The 25,485-nt window shown below is 40.8% G+C and overlaps 1 long non-coding RNA gene across 1 annotated transcript; it reads right to left on the reverse strand.

The window, feature by feature from the left end:
* Window positions 1-9,131: 9,131 nt before the first annotated feature.
* Window positions 9,132-16,910, reverse strand: LOC138915860 (uncharacterized). Its single transcript, XR_011422243.1, has 4 exons — window positions 15,692-16,910; window positions 13,963-14,100; window positions 13,724-13,831; window positions 9,132-11,519 (listed from the first exon to the last, which is right to left on the reverse strand). It is a non-coding gene; the product is annotated as an uncharacterized lncRNA (long non-coding RNA).
* Window positions 16,911-25,485: the final 8,575 nt, after the last annotated feature.

Here is a 25,485-nt window from a genome sequence, read left to right on the forward strand (position 1 = left end):
GGACATCCAGCAGAGGTGCAATTCAGAAATGGAACGAGGTGACTATTTCTTGCTACCTCCTTTCGTTGGTCTCTCAGGTGGACTAATTCAATGGAAGGTTGGTTAAATTGTTGCCTCACTGGGCAAACAGTGGGCTCCCTTTAGACTCTTCTAACCCACAGTCCTGCTCACAAGGGTCCAAGTCCCTATGAGACATTTCTCTCCTAAAGGCATCCTTGAAACAGAACACAATCTCTGGCCTTACTCCACTGTGCCATTCCCCTGTGAGCACAGTTAGCACAGAAATATTCACACCTAGCAAGGGACCTTTGCGTGGTCTAGCAGAAACACCTAGAGCAATGGAGGGATCTCAGTTTGTTTATCCTAACTCCTCCTTTCTCCAATGTATCCAATCAGATCTAGGGTAAATAACAGATGTTGTTAATAACATAGTAAGAGCCACTAACATGCCCATTTTCCCAGAAGTGCAACTGAAGGATTTTCTGTGAATATGGTAACAAGTGACAAATTGTTCACGTCTATTTTCATGAAATGTTTTGACTGCTGAAGTTGTTCTATAGCAGTTCATTAAAAGACCCATAAAATATGTAAGTTTACATTCTATAAAAAGATCATCAGGAATTTCTTGGCTGATAGTATTCCTTCTATTAAGCATCTGTTTTCTATTTTCTAAAGGATTGCAGCAGTGGTTGTCCAATTGTATATTAAAAATAGTTGACTTAAGCTGGATGAAAATGTTGTAATTTCTTATTAAAGATTAGGAACCCACCAATGAAGCTTCCTTAGAAGGCAACCCGCGATGCGTATGTAGCACATCTGGTTTCAAAATATTAAAAAATGATAAACATTCACCAATCCAATCCATCTGTTCTCTCCATCTGCATAATTGTCTTTATTTTTAAAGCTAGAACATGCACTGAGCTTGACATTACACAAAGCTGAAGAATTTCACTCCTCAATATCTGGGCAGTAATGAACAGTTGAGGTCAATTTCAGAGGAATACCATGTTTATTATTGCGTATGTATGCATTCTGGAAAACCAGTTAAAACCCAATTCCAATAGAGAGTAGGCTGTCTCTGACTTAAAGTTGTGGGTGAAATCAACTGCAGAGAATATTAAAAGTCACAGGTTAATGTTTTTGATCAAAGAGTGTCAAGAACTCAGTAAAGACTCTCTAATTGAACACTATCAATAGCAGCTTGTGTTTGTTGAGTGCTTAATTTGAGCCAGGCATGATGCCAAACATCTTATATGCATTATTTCATTTAGTTCTCATGATGACTTTAGAAAAGACAACTGAGGCTCAGACAGTTAGGTAGTTTACCCAAGGCCATGCAGCTAGTGCATGGTGAGCCATGGGTCATGTTTGGGCAATATGACCCCGGTGCCCACTCTCTCATACTCTCTGTGACACAGCACACAAAATATCTTTTCAAATAACTTCTGTCTTCTTAGTGTTAATACTTCTTTCCTAAAATCTGTATCTCTCACATGTTAAGAACGCCTTCCCACAACTCATTGAGAAATTCATTAAATGATAACATGAATAACAATAAAGATAAGAATTAACTCTTGTCAGTGCCTACTGTGTTTCAGATTTTATTGTAAGGCCCCTACAAACTAACTCATTTCATCCCCATAACAACCTTACAAGACTGGTAAAATTACTACCTTCACTTTTCAAATGAGGAAAATGAGGCAGAAGAAGTTAAATAACTTGTCCAGATCACACAACTAGGAAGCAAAAGTCCCAAGATTTGAACTCAGGAACTCTGACTCCAAACCTATCCTAAAATCCCTTGCTAGGCATGTGCCAGGCCCAAGTTAAGTGGTGGATGTACATGGATAAGTAAAGCATCGTCAGCTTATTTCAATCGGCATATTTTCCAGGTTCACCCATGTTGTAGCACATATTAGAACTTCAGTCCTTTTTACAGCTAAATAATATTCCATTGTATTGATGTACCACATTTTGTTGGTGGATTTATCTGTTGACAGATCCTTGGCTTGTTTTCACATTTAGGCTATTGTGAATAACGCGGGTGTGAACACTGATGTATGAGTATCTGTTTGAATCCCTATTTTCAATTCTTTTGCATGTATACCTAGGAGTAGAATTGCTGCATTATATCATTAAAATGCCAAATTTTATGTTTAAATATATTTAACACATTAAAATAGTAAAGAAAGTGTGCTCTGTGTCTTTGGGGGACTCATATATTAATATAAGATGACATAAATTTGAACTAGTAATTAAAGTAGTATGACATGTGCCATATGGGTAGCATGTGCAAAGTGCTAGGGAACTAGAACATGCCCAATACTGCTCAGTGCAGCGTGTACATTTTCAGGGAAGACTCAGAAATCACATTGGGACAAATTCTTAAAGGCTGAGAAGATATTCTCAAGGATGATGGTCGCGGCTAGTAGGAGCAGGGTTGAAGCAGATCAGGAGGATGGAGAAAGCATTACAGACAGAGGAATTTCCATGGCCAAAAACTCAAAAATATGCCTCGGCCTGACTGTAATGCTTAATTTCATGTGTCAACCTGACTGGGCCACGTGGTGCCCAGATACTTGGTCAAACATTCTTCTGGGTGTGTCTGTGAGGGAGTTTTTGGATGAGATTAACATTTGAATCTGGAGATTGAGTAAAGTAGATTCCTCTCCCTAATGGGGTGGGCATCTTCCAATCAGTTGAAGGTCAGTATAGAACCAAAAGGCTGACCTTCCTGCAAGCAAGAGGAAGCTCCTCCTGCCTGGTACTGAGCTGGCTCATCATCCTGCCTTCTTGTCCTGCCTTCAGACTCAAACTGAAACGTTGGCTCTTCGTGGGTCTCGAGCCTGCAGGGCTATGGACTAGAACCCACACCATCAGCTCTCCTGGGTCTCGGGCCTTCAAACGAGGAACGGAGTTACACCGTTGGCACTCCGGGGTCTCCAGCTTGCCAAGGGCAGATCTTAGGAATTCTCGGCCTCTGTAATCTTGTAAGGCAACTCCTTACAATAAATCTCTTTCTGTATAAATGTGCATCTTATTGGGTCTGTTTCTCAGGGAATCCTGACTAATGCACCAACGTGCTGTAGTTTGGTGTGGCTGTGTGTGAAGACAAGTGGAAGGGACAAGAGACGCTCTTTCGTAGCTCTAAACTTTATACTCCCCTTGGACAATTCTCTCTTCTTTACCTATTATCTATTTCCAGTTCTGTTGACTCATCTTCAAAATGATATCCTAGCTGTTGACTCCTTTCGTAGCGCTCACTGCCCTTTGGCCTCTGAGTCCAGCTTGGCTTTCACCTCCTTCTTCATACCTGTGCATAATCTGTGCTTCAGCCATTCGTGGCTATTGCTGGCATGTTCCGTCACATGCACTTCCCTCTGTCTGTATGTTGTTCCTGTGCTTTCTCTCCAGGGAAGCCCTTTCCTTGTCTCTGTCTGATTACAGCAAACTCATGCTTAAAGCTTTATGAAGCAATGCAAGCTCCTTGGGGCGGGGGAGGGGCGGAGCGCGGAACTCTACCCGCTTTGCTTCTTCACTGCTCTATCCCAATGCATAGGATCATGACTGGAACGTGAGAGAGAGATTAAATGAAGAGTTTAGGACCTGAGAGAGTTGACAGAATGTTTACCTCCATCCCTACCCTTCCTGGTTTGGTCACATGAGCTCCAATCCACTCAGATTTACATCACTTTTGGCTGAAAAAGCTCTGGCCAGTCCACTATCTATAGACATTTAGCCATTTGAAGATTGAATGAGATTTGCTGCAAAACACGGTCACAAGAATGAGGGTCTAGCATGCTCCACCGTCTCACGCTCTACCTATCCTTTAGGATTTGTAAATACTAAAATTCTCCTGTAATCGCTGAACCACCTTGCACTGTGGGCGATATCTTATCTGTGAATACCTTCAAAAGGAAACAAAAGAGTGTTCATGAAAAGCTAAAAGAAACACCTTGTAGTCAACTTGTGAATCAACTAGTCTTAGAGAGCCAACTACTCTTTCCATTTGAAGTGAAGGCTATGCCTTGGCTCACCGTGTTCTGTGCGTCTAAAATGATATGTTTCATTATTGGTGTAATGATAACGGTATGTTTATCATTAGTTTAAAACAGCTCTCATTATTGCATGCTTATTGATTCCATTGTGTTTGAGTCCTCTGTACTATTAAGAAGTAACAATCGATCTCATTACTAAGGTCTTCTGCAATTTTTTTTCTTTTTTAGAGTGTAGTGGAAGAGTTTTCACATACTTTACATATTCTAAGTGCCAGGCATCCTTATTAAAGTGAGAGAAGCACTTAAATCTTCAAAGAAGGGGGGCCGGCTCCGTGGCCGAGTGGTTGGGCTCGCGCGCTCCGCTGCGGTGGCCCAGGGTTGGGATCCTGGGCACGGACATGGCACCGCTCGTCAGGCCACGTTGAGGCGGCGTCCCACATCCCACAACTAGAAGAACCTGCAGGTAGGATATACAACTGTGTGCAGGGGGGTTTGGGGAGATAAAGCAAACAAACAAACAAAGATTGGCAACAGTTGTTAGCCCAGGTGCCAATCTTTAAAAAAAAATCTTCAAAGAAGGAAACACAAGTGGAGAGAACAAGTCGCCACCTTGATGACCACGCTGACTCCAGCTAAGGGCTTGAACACTGGCAGCCTGGTTCCCTGCCCATAGTTCTCATTCCTTTCTGTGCACCCTTCCTCTCTTAAAAGAACCTTTCACATAAATATACAAAGCTTCCCAAAGTTTGTTTCAAAGCATATCTCCTCAGCTAAGTGAATGAAGCAATCAACTGTCATTATAAGCCTAGGGATGGAGGTAACCTTGTGTGTTTTAAGAGAGGATACTGGAGGATTCCTAACACAACGTTAATAGTCCCATTCTATGTAGCTGCCAAGAGAAAGTTGCTAGATGAGTCTGTTATGCCTTAATGGCTCTACACCAGTTAATATTAGAGGGATTTTTTGGGATAATACTTTAAAATTTTCCTCAACCTAAGAAAATATAGAAATGTTCTTTGAGGTTTCAATGAAGCTGATGGATAAATCTCTCTCAATCTGTGATGTCATCTAATGCAGTGAAAAAGGAAGAACAGAATAATGAAATACAAGATTTTAATATTCCAAAATTCAGGCTTCAATATTTACTGATCTCTTTAGGAGGAGTTTTTTTCCCCATCTACATTTTTAAAAAATTGTATTTTGTTGACGAAGATTCACCATGAGCTAACATCCATTGCCAATCCTCCTCTTTTTTTTGCTTGAGGAAGATTAGCCCTGAGCTAACATCTGTGCCTATCTTTCTCTATATTGTATGTGGGATGTCTCCACAGCATGGCTGATGAGTGGAGTAGGTCTGTGCCCGGATCGGGCCTGCAAACCAGGCCACCCAGGCGGAGTGCGTGGAACTTTAACCACTCTGCCACAAGGGGCCGGCTCCGCCATCCACTTTTTTTATTCTTTAATGGACAAGGAATTCATTTAGGTGTTGATTAACACCTAAACTCCAATAAAGTTTCCATTGTGATAAAAGTAGATAAAAAGAATCAGGAAGCTCATTTTTATTATTTATACATCATCATTATTCTCTTCATTCCCCTCAGAGAGAAAGACTTACCATGATGAGTAGTATCTGAAATAGTTTTCAGTCTTTGGATTTCAAATGTGAGTCCAGCCATACTTTCCTTTCTGGCACAATGACTTATCAAGAGGGAGATAGCTGAGCCGTGAAATACCACTTTTCTCAAATAATAGTTTGATAGCAGGAAATTTTAAGGCTTTTTGATAGAGGAAAAAACGCATTATCTATTTCTCTCATTATGTATTTTCTTAAGCATTTTTCAAAAATATTTCTATAATCACTTATTTAGGTGTAGGATCTTGGAACCAGTGAAAATACAAAGGCTTTAGAATAATTGCTCAAAAGAGGAAGAGCAGCATCTTTGTTGTTGCTGTTGTTCCTGTCCCGTTACTGCTCATATTATGAAACCGTGCTGCCCTGCTGCCTTGTGCATCACTCATTTGCAAGATCTATGGCTCTAGATGCTATCTAAATATAATTCAAAGTGTCACATGATGGCCTTGGTCATTCCACAACACACTCAGGGGGCTCTTGTCCTATAGGATGCTGAAAGAATTTTATATACAGAGAAAATTGTATTAGTTCTGGCAAAAATAGGAATACGGCAGACCAGCAGGAGTCTAACTAGCGATTTCATCAAATAAAGGATGAGATTTTGTCATTTAAAGAAGAGTAGAGGTTTAATAAATAATGGTCCGATGAAACATTGAGTGAATGAATAAATAAACATATGAATCATAGATGTACTGTAAAAATGCAAACTTCCAGCAGCTTCATTGAGAAAATCTTATTTTGAGAGCAGTGCAGGTCCCCTCCCCCCAGAAATGAAGGGCTTCCTGCATGTGACACAAGCCTTACAGTCAGACTCAACTGAGACGGGAAGCAACACGCCCAATGTGATTTTAGATTTTCTCTACATAAAAATTATAAGATACAAATGGATGGCCACTTGGTTTGTGCTGTTTGCATGTCCTCCTCCCTAACAGAACCGGAAAGCATCCGGGTCACTCTCTCAGCATTCTGGGCTCATGAAAAGATATAATCCTAGTAGGGTAGCTGAGCAACTTTCTTGACTTAAATTGGAAGAAAAGAAGCTCCATGGAAAAATGCAAGTACAATGCCACTACAGGGCTTTTTGCTGAAGTTTTAGCGACAGAGTAAAAAAACACTAGAAGAGAAAAGCCGAGATTAGGTCCAGGATAAAATGAGCCACGTTTTAATGACTAAATGGACTCTTCAGGCTATGGAAACACAAGTGCATTTACACTGAGATATGTGGACTAGGGTATACTGGACGATCGCTGCCTGGATAGGCCATTTTTTTACAAACCAATTTTGGTTTTCCTTTTACTAAATCAATTGTTACCCTTGCAAAATGATCTTTGAAAAGTAGCATTTTCCCTGCCTTTGTGACCTCACGTTAAGAAAATACCCATATTTCTACTGTAGTTATCTCGGAGGAAGGAAGGCTGACTTCCCAACTCTAGAGAGAACAAAGTTATAGTCTTCTGAATACATGGGTGGCAATTTGAACTTGACCTGACAAAGTCAAGCTTACAAGTAGCCTAACTTCCAGAGCTGGAATGCACACACCAAAGGACAGAAATACTACTTTCCTTCTGTAACTTTGAGGGTGGCATACATTTTAAAAAATCTCTAAAAGGTGAATCAAAGATTGTCATTAAGGCCAATCTCTACCGCAGCTTTCTTATTTTCTACCCATTACACAAGAGTTAAACAAAATGTTTGAATGGAACATTTAATAACAAAAGACATTTATGATGTTTACTTAATGTTTTGGACCATTAAGCATCAACGACATGAGTTATTGTATGTAATATCTGGCCAAAAATCTTTGACCAGGCTGCGTTTTACTACTCTTGGAGCTGCCAGCATCTCGATTTGAAAAAAAATCTGTGGTCAAACCCTAGTTTTCTCAGAGGCCTTTGGATTTGAAAATATCTCCTGCTGCCAGAAAGTACCTTTTGAAGTTTACATTAAGATGGATATTTATTTATTTTTTCCCTATAACAATGACAGTGGTTGAGATAAACTGTTTAATTCTAAATAGAAAACACATCTGCTGTGTCTGCATTGTTTGTGGTTGCTGGAGGGGTGACAATTTAAACCAAGTAGCACACATGACATTTTAAGTGAGATGTTGTGTGAGAGCTCGCAGCTGCTGACATTGTCCTCTCCTGCTCAGCTGGGCCCGGGGGGCCGCCAGAGCCAAAGCCCCATTGGCCAGTCCACTACGGATGGACGTCCAGGGACCTCTTCTGCTTTCCTCCCTTCTCAAAAAACGGGAGAGAGGCAAAGAAGGACTCAAAAGTCAACACTGTCTCTGGTTATACTTACCCGTTGATTTGTAAAAAGAAATTTAGTGTATTTTTTTCAAATGTATTCCTCACCCCAAATCATATTGGCTTTTGTCTGGGAATGCATGGAATATATAGATGAATTCAGAGAGTGGATATCCTTGTAATATCAATTTCTTCTATGGACTTTTTGGGTGTTTCATAAAAATTTCAAAAGTTTCTTCATGTAGTCTTTCATAGCTCTTTACATATACGCTTATGTATTTTGCATTTTTGTTGTCATTTTTAATAAGATCTTGCCCGCCATTATATATCACAGCTTTCTGTTGTTTCTATGAGGGAAAGTCAATACTATTTACATTAGTATTATAAGCAGTACCCATACTGATGTTTTTACTTGTTTCTAAAAGTTTTTCAGTTCATGCTCTATAAATCTTTTTCTAGTTTATGGTGATGTTGCTTTCTCTGTTGTAATTATTATATTCCTTATTTAATTCTGTTGCCTCAGTGAATTATCTAGCACTTCCAAAACAATAGTGAAAGACGAGGGCAATAGTGGGGCATCTTTATCTTTCTCTCAGTTTAGTAGAGATTTTCACCATTAAGCCTGATGCTAGTTTTTGCTTCAATTTATTTATTTCTCCTATTCAATCCATAAAAATTTTAGTATGTATGTATAAAAGATAAGGATATTTTTAAATGATCTAATCCCAATAATACTAATCACATTTAACAACAAAATAGTAATTCCTTAATATTATCAACTATCCAGTAAATAATCAGATTCCAATTGTCTTACAAATATCGTAAAGAATTTTTAAAATCAGCATCAAAAGAGATCCGCACACTGCAATCAGTTGAAATTTATTGTCTCCTTCAATTTAGAGGTCCACCCCTACTTTTCTTTCTTTATTTTCTTATTTTTGCAAATTTTTATTGAAGAAATGAGATTATTTGTAGAATTTCGCATAGCACTGCATGTCCATGGTATCATTTAACACCTGCCACTGGCATCTGTGGTTCCTGTTTGTTGATTGTTTGATCTAGAGGCTTGATCAGATTAAGGTTTATTTTATTTTATTTTATTTTATTTATTTTGGCGAGGCTGCCTTCTAGGTCATGCTGTGTTCTTCCCTCAGGATGCACATAATATCTGTTTTGGTTTTTTTTTTTTTTGTGGATTAGTAGCTGATAATGATCAATGCCGTTAGTTTATGAATAATGGCAAAATAGTGATTTTCTAATTTTATCATTACTGGTTTATTTAGTAGCTGTGATTTTCCCATAAGAATATATCTTTTTAAATTACAAAGTCAGCAAGGGGTTTTGCCTCGAGACAATTATCCCACTTTGGTATGCAGCAGAAGTGATGAATGCATACTTCCCATTTCATCACACAGACTATTAAAAGCTGTGTACTCCAGAGGTGAGATATAATGAAATTAATCATTGTCCCGCTTCAACAAGGAGACTGTTAAGTGAAGTTGGCATTTTTAAAACTATATGTGCTTAACATTAAAAAAATACAATGACTGGGGCTGGCCCTATGGCCTAGTGGTTGAGGTCGGTGCACTCTGCTTCTGCAGCCTGGGTTTAGGGGTTTGGATCCCAGGCATGGACCTACACCACTGGTTAGCCACGCTGGGGCTGAAAGCCACATATAAAGTGGAGGAAGATTGGCACAGCTTTTAGCTCAGGACTAATCTTCTCCAAGCAAAGAGAAAAAAGAGGAAGATTGGCAACCAATGTTAGCTCAGGGCTAATCTTCCTCAGGAAAAAAAACCACAATGACTACGAGTAGAGCTTATTACCTCTCAATCAGTTCCTGCTAGCCTTCATGGTTTTGCCCACTTTTGCTTTTGCAACATCAGTGCTAATGTCAATACAGCAAAAAAGTTAAATAATATCTTGGTATTACTATGATAATAGTTTTGACCTTGTGGATCTCCCGAAATGTCTTGAACTCTTGGCATCACAGTTGGAGAACCACTGCACTAGACTGGAATATTTTCTTCCACCATCCCCATCGCCTCTCCCCCAGCTGAGCCAGAACTCAGCCGAAAACGGAACTTCTTAGAGCAACCTGCCCGGGCCACACAGTATAGAGCATCTACCTGTCAATGCCACATCGTCCTTTAGTTCTTGGCATAGTGCTTACCACTATCCCGCGGTTTTCTTGATTGTTTCCTGTGGTTTATTTTCTCTCTCCTCTCCCTAGGATGTAAATTATTTGAGAAATGGGCTTTCTTTCTGATTTGTTCATATTTTTTAGCACATAATAGATATATTTAAAATATTTAGTGAATGAATAAAAAGATTTGTATTTACATAGAAAATTTGTAGAAGATTATACCAGAAGTAGAGGTCACTTGGGGGATGAGACTAGGGATGTCAAGGGACTTGAGAGAAGGGAGCAGAAGACTGGAACAGCTGGAAACCAGGTTTTATGTGCAAAAGATGCGTTTAGTGTGTGTCTGTGGTTCTCATTTGGCCAATCGTCTCTTCTCTTTTCAGATTTCTTTGGCTTTTACATTTCACGGTCTATCTAATCATATTTAACATCCTGTATTATTTCTACCCATTTCCATACTAATGTTGATATAGTGATATGACTGACAATCAGAGAGGCGGTAGGCTATATCCGTCATCTTCTGCCCCTCCCAGAACATCTCTCTTTTTCTGTGCTCTGGTGTATAGAAGATGATTGCTCAGTAACCCTCAACTTCAAAACTCTCATGTTATTCATATCCTGAGAAAAAGCAGTCATCACTGAACTGCAATTCCAAATTTTCCAGAAAGGCAGATGGCGAGGATTCCCTGACCCACATTGGGAACCACACACATACCTGCGTCTAATTGACCGTGGCCAGAAGAACATGAATGTGCCCCAAAACATGGCTGTAGGGAGCCCACTCCGTGTCTGTAGAGTGATCTTCTTAGAAAAAGGGGTCAACATAAGCTAGGCAGAGAGCTCAAACGATACCTTCTACAATTTCTAATTCAATTTATCAATGTTTTTAATAGAAAAATATTAAAAATTACTTAAAACTCTAATGTTTAAATAAATAAATTTAAGTGAATTTTGGTACACTAAACCCTGATATTATGTTTGCTACAAATGAAAAGCTGAGCAGGCTCCATTAATCCAGCCCATAGAGAGCACGGTCTTGCTTGTAGCCCATTCTGAATACACTTGGAGACAAGAGGGTTTTGCAAACATCCCTTTACTCTTCTCTTGTGGTCCTTTTCAGTCCATAAGAAACTTTTTCCTTTGGGGTACCAGAGTTCTTCTCCCTGCTGGATTCTGTCTCTCATTTCCCTATCTGTTTTTTGCTCAGGATCACAGCTCGATCCGCCATAAGCCTCTGTGCCCAGAGGGCGTGTCCTGTGTCCCAGGGCTTCTTCGGCACTGCTGCTCTCAGATCCTGCTGTCCTGGATCCTTCCTGTTTGAGGAGAGCAGCACATGGAAGACAAACCCAGCACTCACTTCTGCTGAAGCTGATTGGGTCACAGAATCTTCTCTGTCGTTTCTCAAGGGTCCCTCTTCAATTACAGGAGTTGTTGAAAAGGACAACAGGAGTAAACCATCACAGTGATTTACAAAAGCTAACGCAATTTTCGTCCTGAAACATGAACAGAAGTGTTACAAGATACAGAAAAAGCTGCCCCACCTTGCCCCCATATCATCATTGTCTTACTAATAAAAGCTGTGACCAGGGAATTTTTTAATTGTCATCCGCACTAATTTGTTTTTAATCAAAATACCTACAACCCAAAGAGATTAGCAATGTGTTGTTGAATAAGCATTGCATTAAAGGTTAAAGTCTTAGTTTTGGAACTTGAAACTAAATTGCATGATTTAGGAAAAACTCTCTCTGAGCCTCAGTTCAGTTTTTCACTTTTCAACATTATGTGCTTAATCGTACTTGCCTACTCAAGTTGCAAGGGTACCGTAGGGCTCAGTCAAGAAATTTTATGATGAAATGCTTTGCAATTTATAAAGAGTTTTACTTTTTACTGGCTTGTAAGTTCTTTGGGTATGGGAGGCTCCTCAAGGTCATCTGTACATTCTATCAGGACACAGTCAAAGGCCTCGACCACAGTCCAGTCTGGATGAATGTCGAGTAACGGATGTATTAGTTCAGCACAACCCCATGAGAACTTTCTGTTTTGTTGTTCAGCATAGGAGACCTTTTTGGACTCCTATTATTATATCATTTCATACATACTCTGTACTTACTAATTGTTCTCATTTAAGTTCATTTACTTTGATCTATCTATTCTTTTGAACAATATCAACCATATGTCTATCACCTCGGACACTTAGTAAAAGGAGAAAAATCTATTAACTTATGTTTCTATATAACATAAAGGCACTGATACAAAGCAATTGCAAATTGAGAGAGAGATTTTAGGGTACGAGATCGCTTACTAGCCAGATAGCTAGATAAATGATACATAGAGAATTGGTATAGCTTCAACATGGGTAAAACCCTTCAGAAAGAGTCTGGTGTTTATAAGAATAAAGTCATCGTATCCTTAATATTGCACATTTTTTCACCAAAAAAGCTATTACTCAATAATGCAATCAATTTATCCCCAATATATGCTATCCGCCATACGATGTTCCCCAAAATGTGCCCGAATTCACTCTGTTTGATAAGCCCCTACCGTCCCTGAGTAGGGTGCTTCTAGCTCAGTTTCTCTTTATTCAAGTTTCTATGGTCTTACAACCCTTCACCACAACAACAGATTCAACTATTCCTTTCAGGTAGTTATAGCCTTTCTTTGAAAAGGTGATATATGTTCAGCCAAAATAGTCCATTCATAAATGAACATTTTAGGTAGTTGAACTTATAACTTAAGTCTATTAATTCGTTTGACGGCTATTTATATGTGTCAGTCCCCATAAGAGGTGCTGGGAATACAGACATCAATGACCTGCAAAGTCTCTTAGAGAAATTGGCAGTTTCATTGGTGTAGAAAACAATCTGTGTAAGATTCCTGGAAGGCTATTTGGTCATATGCACTAATACCTTTAACGTGACAGTTCTAGTAATTTATCTCAAAGCAATTACTAAAGATGGACTTAAAATTTGACCTCAATAATTTAGTGACCCCACGGTTAGTTAGGTATTATTATAAAAGGAGGAATTGTCCAGCAGTAGAGAGACTGGTTAAGTTACAAAGAAACTGCGGTGCATTCACATGGAGGAATACTTCAACAGCAATTTAACAGGAGGCTGTTTGATTTAAAATGTGGAAAGCTGTTCACAGTAAAGACAAAAACAAAACAAGTCGCAAAAAAGTGTGCCTAGTTTTATCATAGATGCATGTATTTGTGCACACGTGTGCATGTATGTGCATGCCCTCATACGTGTGCGTGTGCCTGTGTTGGAAAGGTTAGTTTCCAAAATCACAGCTGAGTCTATTTATGGGTGATGGTATTATGGGTACTTCAATTTTGTCTTTTTGCCATGATAAATATGATGAACATATATTATCATTTAGAATTTTTGTTATGTAAGAAATTTACGAAATAAGCTACTTTATGGTTTGATCTAGGTTACGATACTTGGGATTGTCTATGAAATAGCCCACCTTATTCAGTTCCTACTTTCTATGTTGAAATTACAAAACATCCCCATTTGTGTCATTGCAGACATCAGTCAAGTTATCACTCAACATTTATTACGTGAGAACTGTACACTCGACTCTAAACAAAACATAAAGATGCGGACGGAGCTGAAATTGAAGAAGAAGCTAGCGGAGCCGATGGCCCTTTGGCAGAAGCAGTTCTGATGGGCTGGGATCGTGGCACACTTACTGCATGGACTCCTGACAGATGGATTTGGACAGCCCCGGGAGGCTGCAGTTGGCAAGCAGGAGCAAGGAGAGTACGTGGGAAGAGAATTTAAGGCCACAGCCCGCGTTCCTGTAAGAAAACTGGAATCAGGGTCAAATACAAGGTGGCAGCTGGTGGCAACTGCTGAAATGATGACTCGTTTCTCTTTCCACACAGCATTTTCTGATTTGGTCTGTACATTCATAAATGCTAGAGACTACCTTGGAAATCATGAGAGAAAAAAGCTCTTCTTTTCCGTGAGACTTTGGAATTTTCTAGCAGAATGAAGTCCTGCCTTGTCTTGAGGCTCTACTCTAGTTGCAGATTTCTTCTTCCAGGAACGATAGAAAGTACAGTGGCTGGAGAATAAGGCAAGATTTGAATATAGGAGGCTATTCAAAATCTGGGTCCCCATCCAGCTAATAACAGGTGTGTTCAGACCTACCCACCTTCTTAACCTCACTCCCCACGTGCCTTTTGCTCTTTACACACCAGAAGATCAACAAGACCCTGTGACCCTTAATCAGCAGTTCACAAAGGGTGGTCCCTGGCCCAGTGACCTCAGCATCCCCTGGGAGTTATTAGAAATGTAGGTCCTCAGCCCCACCCCCAGTCACCCTAAGTCCAATTTCTGGGAGTGCAGCTCAGCAGATTGCGTTTTGACAAGTCCTCCAAGTAATTCTGATCACACTCAAGTTTAAGAGCCGCTGGTCTAGATGGTGCAAATTTCAAAGGTCTCTAGGTAAAAGTAAAAAAAGTAATCAATTATAAAAATCTAAAAATTGATGCCTAAAGATATGATGCACCACCAAAACATGTTATCAGTTTTGAAAATGTAAGCTCCATCCGAGTTGGGACTATCTTGTTCACGGCTGTGCCAGCGCATTGCCCGACACAAAGTAGGCGCTCAGAGGACATTTTTGAAATAGTGAAAATAGACATATTCTAGAAAAAGGCCTATATAGTGCAAGTTCCTAGAGCTAGCCTTTCTTTGCGGCACTAGAGAATATACCCCAAAGTCTGGCACTCTGGGGGAAAGACCTTCTGAATAAAGAGGGCAAAGAAGGCAGCCTTGGGCCACAGGACAGAGCGAGGAGCTAGAGTGCTGCCGTGCGCAGGGCCCTAATGGACGGGCCAGCATGTCGGATTCCTGTGCCCGCTCTCCACGGCCAGCTGGACAGTCTTGAGCAAAGGAGCCATGCTCTCCCTGGGCCTCCATTTCCTCATCGCTAAGATAAGGTTTAAATGATAAGACACGGAATGTTCTGATTATAAAAATGGTGTACCTAATTCTTCTGTCTGCAGGATGATTAGTAGAACTATGTCTTCATCCTCATTGTCCATCATGGTTGTCCCCTCCTCTCTGCCTCTTATCACCCTCTGCCCCTCCCCATCTCCTAAAAATGTTCTGTTACCTTCCACGGCACCAGGATTAGCCCAGGCACCAGACTTCTGGCTACAGAGTCATTTTTAAACATTTCTTTCTCTTCTGCGAACATCCGCAATCCATCTTTGGTGCAGGCTGCTAATCCTGTCTGCAGAAGCCCACACTGCCTGCCACAGCCCAGGCCCTCCTCACCTCCCACCTGAGTTGCTGCGGTGACCTCCTCCTGGGAGCATCTCCAGCCTCCTGCCCTGAGTCCATGCAAATGCAGCAGATGGAGTCTCTGAACAGGAAGAGTTTTCGTTCCGGCAGTTTTGCTCAACCACTCAGGTAATTGCCAGTCTTTTCAACCCAATTAACGACCAGCTCCTCCCCTTCATGCTATCTCTGTGCTGAGCATCCCTCATTCTGTCTCCTCTCCAGTGAGTTTGGAGGTATTTTGTCATTGCCAACAAGATTTCCTTGCTCTCTCACCTCTGTGCTTTTGTGCATACCAGTTTCTCATTTCCTTTGAATTAAAAAAAAATAAAAATTCCTTTAGGGACCCTTAGATTGTTTTCACTTACCTCTGACGGTGGATGAGCAGGATGTCTGAGCTGCAGGCGTGTTCTTCTCTGCCGCGTTCTCATGGAGACGCTATTCTGCTGCTGCTCTACTCCTGAGGCAAGGATCTGTGCTGAGGCCGATGACCCCCTGTGGGAGCCCCCCATCCCTACATGCCCCTAGCCACCAGCCCCGCCCTACAGCCCTCTCCCTGCCCTGGGCTCCCTCCTCTGCCAGCCCCATGAGTTTTCGCATGCTCTTAGGCTTTTGGAAACACAAGAAAGTGGTTCTGTCTGGCACTCTGATGCAGGCCACCTCCTGAGCTGCCTATCTGCCTAAGTGACAGGAAAGGAAAGAGAAAACGTAGGAAAAAATCAAACTATTACTTAGCCTCAAGAGTATGACACAGCTTTTGCTGGAAAATATACCTGTGTCATATCTGATAATACAAAATTCTCCCCTAAGTTATTTGACGTGGATACATGACAGAGGGTTTATTTTATTCCACTTGAGACAGATATAGTTTGGCTCCCATAAATCCTATATGGCATTATGGGAAGTTTACCAATTTGTACTTGGCCTGAGTCCTGACACTTTGAAAAGAGAAGAAGCTTCTCCCAGGATAAGCTGAGGAGTCCACGGCAGAATTAATTTGTCATAATCTTTTTACATTTCAGATGTGAAGGATAAGAAAAATAGAGTGAATATTTGAAACCTCTGAAGATTCAACTTTACCATTCAAATTCCCAGGGAACTTGTCTTGAAATAAGTGGGAATTGTGCCTGAGGAGCCATACAGACCGAGGGCAGGTGTTGGTGTGTGTAAGAGAAAACAATATAGACAAAGAAATTCTTATCCAGAAAGTGAGCAGGCTCGCAACCCTCTGCCATACGCTGGAGGCCCATCACGGAGTCAAGTGGCAAAGCACAGGCTTCATCTTTGACCCTAACTTTTAATTGCAGAAATATCTTTTCAGGGTACTTTTATGTTCATGTCTCTGTACTCTTGCTAAAACCAATAATAACTGTTTCTATATGGCAGTTGCATCTATGGAACAGCTTTGGGAAAGGTCTCAGAAGTTCTGTACTTACTACTTTGCAACACATAGATGGTTAGCAGGTGGACTCATGGGTCCATTCCCTCTTTATTGGCTTTTGAAAGGTTTACTGCTGTTCATTTTTAACTATGGATTGAATTCTTTGTCTCTCTGTCTGATTTTTACTTTCGACTAAGTCAAATTCCTTTTCAGACCATTCAAATATTGGTAAAGAGAAACTTTCTCTCTTTTTTTTTTTTTAAAGGTATGGTTTTTGTTGGTGAAGAAGATTGGCCCTGAGCCAACAGCTGTTGCCAATCTCCCTTTCTTTTTCTCCCCAAAGCCCCAGCACATAGTTGTATATCCTAGTTGTAAGTCCTTCTAGTTCTTCCATGTGGGATGCCACCACAGCATCGCCTGATGAGCAGCGTGTAGGTCTGCGTCCAGGATCCGAACTGGTGAACCCCAGGCCACTGACGCGGAGCATGCGGACTTAATCACTCCGCCACGGAGCCGACCCAAAAACTTTTGCTCTTTATGGGCTTTCACAAATTATGCAGCAGACATTCTAATTTCTTTTGTTTTTGTTTTCATTTTTGTTTTGCTCCTATAGTGTGGAAAAGATGAAAGAAGCATACAGTCACAGAATTTTAAAGCTGAAAGAAACAAGGCAATCTGTAACAATTTTCTTTCATATATAAAACATGCTTGAAATTCAAGATATGGAAAGTTAAACACCTTGTAACGATAAAATTGGGAAGGGAAAGAAGATTTTCTGCTTTCTATTCCTTGAAAAAAGCCCCCAGGATGAACGTCTATCTTGTTTACTGTCATAGAGCCAGGGCCTGGTACTGAGCATGTGTGGGACATAAAAAGATTTTGCAGGATGAATTAATGAATCAATGTCCAAATCTGGAAGTCAAATCTGCCAAGCTGATTTTAGAAATGATCTAGAAAAAATCCCTAAAAGAAAAAAAAACAGATACCCTATGAATTCATTATGGGCCCTAAGCCTATTTCTGGTCAAAGGTATTTCCAAGGTCATGAAGTTTGGAGAAATATGTGCCATCCTAACACTAATCAAAAGAAAGCAGGAGAAGCTATGTTAATTTCAGACAGAGCAGACTTCAGAGCAAGGGGAGTTATCAGGGATAAAGAGGGGCATTGCACAGTGACAAAGGGGTCACTTCTCCAAAAGACCTCACAATCTGATGCATCTGACAACAGAGCGTCGATAAGGTCCTCCTTGCTCAGCATCTAGAGGCACAGACAGCCCTTTAGTATTATTGCAAATAATTAATACATCTTTGGTCTTTCATTGTTGAAACATATTTATATGTTATTTATATTTTAAGCTGGTGGGTAGAAGGGGCTCTGTTTTCTTTTATACTTTTGATTCTTAACCTAGTTATTGATAATTGCCCGGCATGCATGGTGAGAACTCAATAAATATTGTTGATTTACTGAAGTCCATGTACCCTTCCCAAGTTAGTGAAGAGCCACAACCAGGACCCTCCTGGTCACAGAATCAGAAAGCGATGACAGCTTTCAGCCGTGCCTCCCTAGCACAGAGCTTGTTCCTAAGCAGGACATCTATTGTTATGCAGACTCACCACCAGCTTTGGTTAGGCAGCTTAAGCTCTCTGCATCCCATTTCATCATTGCCTGGATGCAAATGATGGTATCTACCCTATAGGCTTGTTGTTTGCAGAATAAAATATAGATACAGGTATAGATATATGCTATCAATAAAAGTAAATTTCCTTTCCTTTCCCCATTTCTAGACCATAACTCAGAACCTAACAAGGATTGACCAGGGCCAGGAGGACAGGAAACAAGGCAAAGAAATGCACTGGAAATTTCAATCATATTGAGACTGGCTGCTCAATACAGGTGGTGAAGACACAAGGTTTCTGTAGACTTGAGAATTCAAGGAAAAATAATAAAACCCTTGGGACCTGGAGGAGACAGAAACTCCATGCAGACTTGCCCAGGAAATACCAGTTCATTTGCACAGTCACTCCTCATCCTCAACTTAACAATCTCGGGAGCAGCTGTGCATTTTCTCTGTTTCCAAAACGCAGTCCAGCTCCCTCTTGACCCCCGTGCAGTCTGGCAGTTTGCTTCACATTCTGCTTGTACCCTTTGTGCAGAGATTGCTGCCTGCAGAGACCTCAGGCCCACCCGCCCTCTGGGGCTGCCACCGGGATGCCTATGGGGACATCGCCAACGACTTTGCCTAGCTCCTGGTCACCAATTTTCCATTTTTGGCTTTCTCCTGACTCTCCAAGAGACTCCTCACCTTTATTTCTCTCATTTGAGATTGAAGCAATTACGTTTAATTCTCCTTTTTTCTTTCTGCCTCTGTTCCTGTACACTTCATTAATGTGCAGTGTCTTTTTGGTTCTGCAATTTAAACTCATCTGTGATCTTCCAGATTTTAGAAAGTGGAATGAGTATCTTCACTTCAGAGATCAAGTCTGACAAATGGCTATTTTTTTAAAAACGGGAATGTTCTGGGAAGAGTCCTTTTTTCAGATTTTGTGCTGGAATCTTTTGTGTTCTCATCAATTTCCTCACTGATCGTGGGATGTAGGAAAACCACTCCTCTCGGGCTGCTCCTGCGTGATCGTCATGGATACTCCTATTCAGTTGTAAACTCAGTAATGGAGCAAGACAATAATTGGCTTCTGCTACCTTGAACCAGGCAACTGAGAGGTTCTGAGTCTTAATTTTTAGGGTTAATTTATGAATCAGTAAAAGGGGAAGTCATGCATGTATGTGTGTGTCGGTGAGTACGTGTGTGTGATTACATCTTTCATTCTCAAAGGTGGTATTACTGACACTTTGTGTGCCAGCTAGGGCTGCCATGTGACACAGTGCTTGTCAAAGAGAGAGCTGCAAGCAGAATCAGTGAAGATACTTCTGAAAAGGCTTTGGTTCTTCCCAGGAAAGAGGAACAGATATACTAGTACCTTCCACTTCCCCTCTTCCTTCATTTTCCTGACCTTCACAAAGACAAGATGGCTAGAGCTACAGCAACCATCTTGTGACCATGAGGAACGGGTGTTATAATTGCAGAGATGCGGCCCTGACATAGCTGACCTACTGAAACAAAACTCCCAGACTTGGGTGAGAAAAATGAGCCCGTTTGATGGGTTGGCTTGGGTTCTCTGTCACTATTGCAGAGTGGTAACCTGACACACTCATCTTCCACCCTTCCCCTTCCCACAAAAACTTATGCCTCAACAATGTTCAATGGCTTATGTTTTGCCAAACGTGCTATGGTTTTTCACAGCCTTCATGTCTTTGTATATCTTGTGCTTGTCCTTCTCATCCACTATTTCTGCCCACTAGCTGCATTGAGTGTCATCTGGTGAAACCCAGCTTCAACATTGCCTCGTCCGGGAAATCTTCCTTGAGACACCTCAACCCAAAAGGAATCACTCCCCTTCCTCTGGGCTTTCTCTTTATTCTGAAGATATTTTCATTGTTGAACTCCTCACATAGGATTGTCATTTGCATATTTATATGCCTAGTGTCATAAATAGACATGGACTAGAGTGTTGCAGAATGACATGCAATGCATTAGCTATGGACAGTGCTGGAGAGCATAGAGACAATGCTTCCACTCAGCTAACAGACAAGGCCAGGCCTACAAACAGCTCACCAGACTCTAAGAGACAATCAAGTCAAGGCCGTCATAAAGAAAAAAGGAACACTGTGTGAATTCAGCAAAAAAGACGAACTCATTCCAGCTGGTGACAGGTCCTATTACTTTAGGATTCTACTGAAAAGTGAGAAATAAAGGGAAGAAAATCAGCAGGTAGACAGAATTCGATGACTGGCTAGATGGAGAAATATTGAGAAAGCACAGTTGTTCTTGGGAAGCAAGTGGCCTACCTTGTAAAATGAGGAAATTGTACTAAAGGATTACTAATGGCTCCTCTAGCTTTGTCCTTTCGTTAATCTAAAGATCTTTGATCAATTGAATCAACTAATATGACCAAATTGGCAATAAAATCAGGGTAATGCTTTTAAAATCTTACCTCTTTGTTTGGGCATAGTAAACTAAAGAAATAAAAAATAAAGAGAGACAGTAAACAGAGTTTTTAAAAAGTCACTAGTAAGAATGAAGAAGAGACAGAGAAAGAGAAAGAGATCCACATTGAGAGAAGTCTTAATGGAGGCAACCATTTGGCACTGTCCCACTCAGTGCTTGTCCAGCATTCCACTCTTGTGACGTCCTCCACAGCCGTTCAAGGAATCAGTTCTGCAGCACGATCGCCTGGAAACTCTTAAGGAGAGCTAGAGTGTAAGTCTGTTTCCATCCTCTCCAGATGGTGTGAATGGAGTGTGATGATGGCGTGGTGTGAGTATGCTGTAATAGGATGATGATGACAATGGCTATTTTGATGACGGTAATAATAATCATGATGATAAGGAGAAAGAGCGTTCTAGTGCTTTCCATCCAAACTTCCACATTATTTACTTCCATTCCAAACCAATGTTTTCCTAGTTAACTAGGATCAAAACTAAGTCCTACCACCCTACTATTGAAAGCCAGGAACTAACCTTGGGCTTCCAGGAATCTCTCCATCAGCGTCTGTTCCAAGGCTCCACCTCTTTCAGATGAAGTCCTCTGGAGAAGCTGCTAGAGTCAGTTTCTAGGGGTGTGGTACATAGTTGCCACTTGGTCAGAGCATCATTCACATCCTAATGGGTCCCATGATATTCTGTTGCTAGGGACAATCTTGTTCAGAAAAACTTGTTTAACATTTACTTGTGACTAACTAGGAAATACAAAAATACAATGTTTCTTATGGACTAACCTTTTGCAAGAGAGAGGAAAAGATGCCATCCTGTGTCTCTCCTCAGCTCCTAGGCAGAAGCTCTTTCCTCTGCCTGGGAACTCCTGTTCCCTCTAACCTATCTGGGGGACACCTACGTCCTTTAAGTCGCAGTTCAGGGAAGTTCTCCACAGGGAACTCTCCATCTCCGTTCTCCCTCTGGAGTGTATCATTCTCTTGTTCCATAACTACCTCACATAAACCTCAATTTTAGCACTGATTACTATGCTATGTTTATTTATTTGCACATCTATCTTCTCTAAAATGTGGTAAGCTCCTTGATGCCAGGGCCTGTGTCCGATTGATCTTTGAAGTTTAACTGTCTGAAAAAGTATCTTGCACAATACTTGTTTAATTAATTAATGACGTTCATCTTATTAGCACACTAACATTCTTCTAAGAAAAACGCAAGACAAATGTCATTTATCTAAAGATTCCAGATTTCATAGATTAGATTATTTGGTGTATAGACTTTTAAGACTAAAAGACCAAAGTATGACTTATAAAATTAAAATACCACAAACCATTTGGGAGAGCTAATGAACTGTAACGGGAGGTTAGCTCATGTATTTACAGCTCAGGAAATCACAATGGGCCCATTCTGTTGAAGTGTATATGGTAGAAATTAAACTGTCCTCTCAAATTTTATGATTTTCCTTTTCTTTGCATTAGGCAAGACTTGTATTTGAAGCGTAGATATTATCCCCCTCTGTCCAGAGTCTTCCAATGCCACCCACGAGTTATTTAGTCAGCATATCAGCAGAGTGAACTCTTGCATGAAAAACATCAAAACGTAGAACACATACCCCATAAAGTTTCTATAGAACACGACTGTGCAACTCTGTCATGAGTTTTTGTTCAGTCAGATACTATTACTTGTTGAAATTATTGTTATTGAAATAGTCCCAAAAGATTGCAATACGATTAAGACCAAAAGAACTAATGTTTTAGCAAATATATTGGCTGCTTATGGAATAAACTGCTATGGCACAGCCAACTTTTTGTTGTCAACCATGTTATGCAATAAAATACAAGCTCCCCCAAAATAGGCATGGGTCTTCTCTATCTATTTGGATTAAATTATAGTGTCTTTCAGATTATTTTCAGCGTGTGTGCTACTTTCTCTTCATTATGAGGAAAACAATTTTGGATATGGGCTGTGGAGAAAATTATGGCCTCATCAGGACACAAATAAATTATATATGGCTCATTAAAAACTGTCAGTTCCATTCAGATAACATTTATTTATTATTAGTTTTTTTTGAAGGTTTATAGTTATTTTCCAGATTATTTCATTGCACTTTACTTACCCCCATTTAAAATTCTTTTTCTATAGTAAACTGTCTAGTTTAACTTTTCTTTCCATTACTTTCCTGCTGAAAGTTAAATAAAAACATGCTGGCATTTTCCGCTTACCTTCTAGATCGTTATCATGCACCAGACAATACTACCCTCAGAATTGTCAATGGGCTCTATGCCTCTTATTTGCATGTGCCGTGTTGATATATGAATGCTGAGAGAAATAAATTTACTTTCTCAAGACGTATTTACTCTGTGGCACTGTGCCCAGTGCCAAAGCAAATCAAACAAGGGACAAACAAGGAAGTATGTCATCCAACTACTCTAGCATTTTGAAAAGCACCTCAAAGTTTTCATACGTTGGAACCAGTTCTTTTGGTTTTATCTCACACAACAAAGCTGCAGCGATGAGCTTATTTGATCCATGAGTTTTCCTATTTGTGTCAATAGGCTACAGAGATCTAAAGGCCATTTATTGGTCAAAAGCTGTTAGAAGTAATATGTATTTCCAAATTTGACAGCATGGTGTAAGGTAAGAAGCACAATATTTGGAAACAGGTTGACATTAATTCAAATATCGGATCTGCACTTTACCGGCTGTGTTAGCCACAGTTTCCTCATCTACTTCACGGGGGTAATAACAAATACCTTGGAAGGTTGTTGGAAAGATTACATTAGATACTATATGTGTGAAAAACTGAGAGCCTCTAGGAGTTCAGCAGATGATGGCAGGACTAACAGGAATGATAAGAGTAGTGCGAAAACAGTGATTCTATCAATAAAAATGAATTGATTTTTACTTTTCATTCAGAATTTTACTCTTTTTTTTTGGTGAGGAAAATTGGCTCTGAGCTAACATCCGTTGCCAATCTTCCACTTTTTGCTTGAGGAAGATTGTCACTGAGCTAACATCTGTTGCCAATATTTCTCTATTTTGCATGTGGGACGCCATTACAGCACGGCTTGATGAGCAGTGCGTAGGTCCGTGGCCAGGATCCAAACCCACGAACACTGGGCTGCCGAAGAGGAGTGTATGAACTTAACTGCTACACTACTGGGCTGGCCCCCAAGAGGTTTTTCTTTTGGGTGAGCATAGCCAGGATCTGCTGTACTTTCACATTAATCTAATTTGGCTGCAAAAATAAAGAGGATGATGATGACAATGCTGTGCCTGTGAAGATGGTGTGCTGTGAAGCTGATGCGGGAGATGACGCTGTGGTGTGAACACAGTTTGTTTTGATGATGGTTTAGCATGATTAGGGTGTAGCGTGATGGTGGTTTGGTGTGATCACAAAAGAACATGATCATTCTTTGGTGGATGATGGCGTGGTGTGATGATAACATGATATGATAATAGTCACATGTGTCAAGAGGTGCTGGTGTGGTGTGAATGTCCGGTGAACTGATGGTACAGTGTGATGGCAGTGTCATTCTGTTTCTCTGCCTGAACCCTGACTGATACAGATTTGGGTACAAGGAGTAATTCTAGAGAACCAGAATCATAAGGATGTGTTTTCTGAATCGGTTTTGGGTTTTCTGGAATTGGTTCTCTAATGTGATTAGATTTAAGGGCACTAGTGCTTCTATTTCCAGTGGTGACGAGGGCACTGACAGTTCATGGCATGATGTGGCAATTGGGATACATAGAATATTGCCTCTGGATAATCCTAATCAAATTCTTACAAAAGGTAAGGTTCTAGGTGACCACACACTTGATGTCTTAGAACATTCTAGTCAAACTAAAGAGCATAAGTGGGATTGGCTGGTTGCTCCTACGTACACTAGCAAAAGTGGGGTGAGGGTGAGCGCAGGGCTTCTGCGTAAATTCCCAGCTCCAGCTCTGCATAAATTACCTGAAAACTTCTACATATGCCCTGAAATAAATTCTTATCTTCTGTCGTTGCAGGGCCAGAGCTTCAGAAAACCAAACCCGGAGTGCTATCCCGTGCCCACGTGGCTGAAGGACAACACGAACCAAATTCCCAAATTTTCAGGGTGTCTCCAGCTGTCTTTAAGGGTGTTAAAGTGAGGGCATTGACTGGGGAGAAATGGAGTCCTGTGTATTGGAATGAGGACGTATGGGCAGATCCTGACGAAGATGGGGACACTGAACTCTTAACTTCTGCCAAGACTCCTTTGCCAGTGGAAGCGGCCCATCTACCCCTGACGAAGGGAGTTGGCCCTGCTTTACCTGAAGACTCTGTCATGGCCTCCCCTGGGGTATTTGCCATGTAGGACACTGCTGATTCTCCTCATCACCACACCCGCCACCTCTCCCTGCTTCTAGATTTGGAACCAAACTCCAGCCCCCGAACATCAGGCCCCAAAGGGCGAGGTACTGAATGTGACCCCTGAGGTGATGTGCTACATGCCAAAAGAGCTGCATTATTTTTCCAATTTATATAAACCGAAATCCAGGGAGCAGGTGTTGGAGAAGAGCTTAGGGTGGAAGATAATGATGGAAGGACATAAAATTGGATCTGGCTGAGTTTATTGACATGGGCCCCCCAAGTGGAGATTCTAGATTTAGTGTTGACATTTGTTCTGTGACTGTGGAGAGGGCAGGAAAGGTAGGGAAGGCCAAGAAGAAGCCACCAGAACTGCTTCTACCCAGGAAAATTGTAGACCTAAG

This window comes from Equus caballus, chromosome 10 (assembly GCF_041296265.1).
Source record: "Equus caballus isolate H_3958 breed thoroughbred chromosome 10, TB-T2T, whole genome shotgun sequence".
NCBI lineage: Eukaryota > Metazoa > Chordata > Mammalia > Perissodactyla > Equidae > Equus > Equus caballus.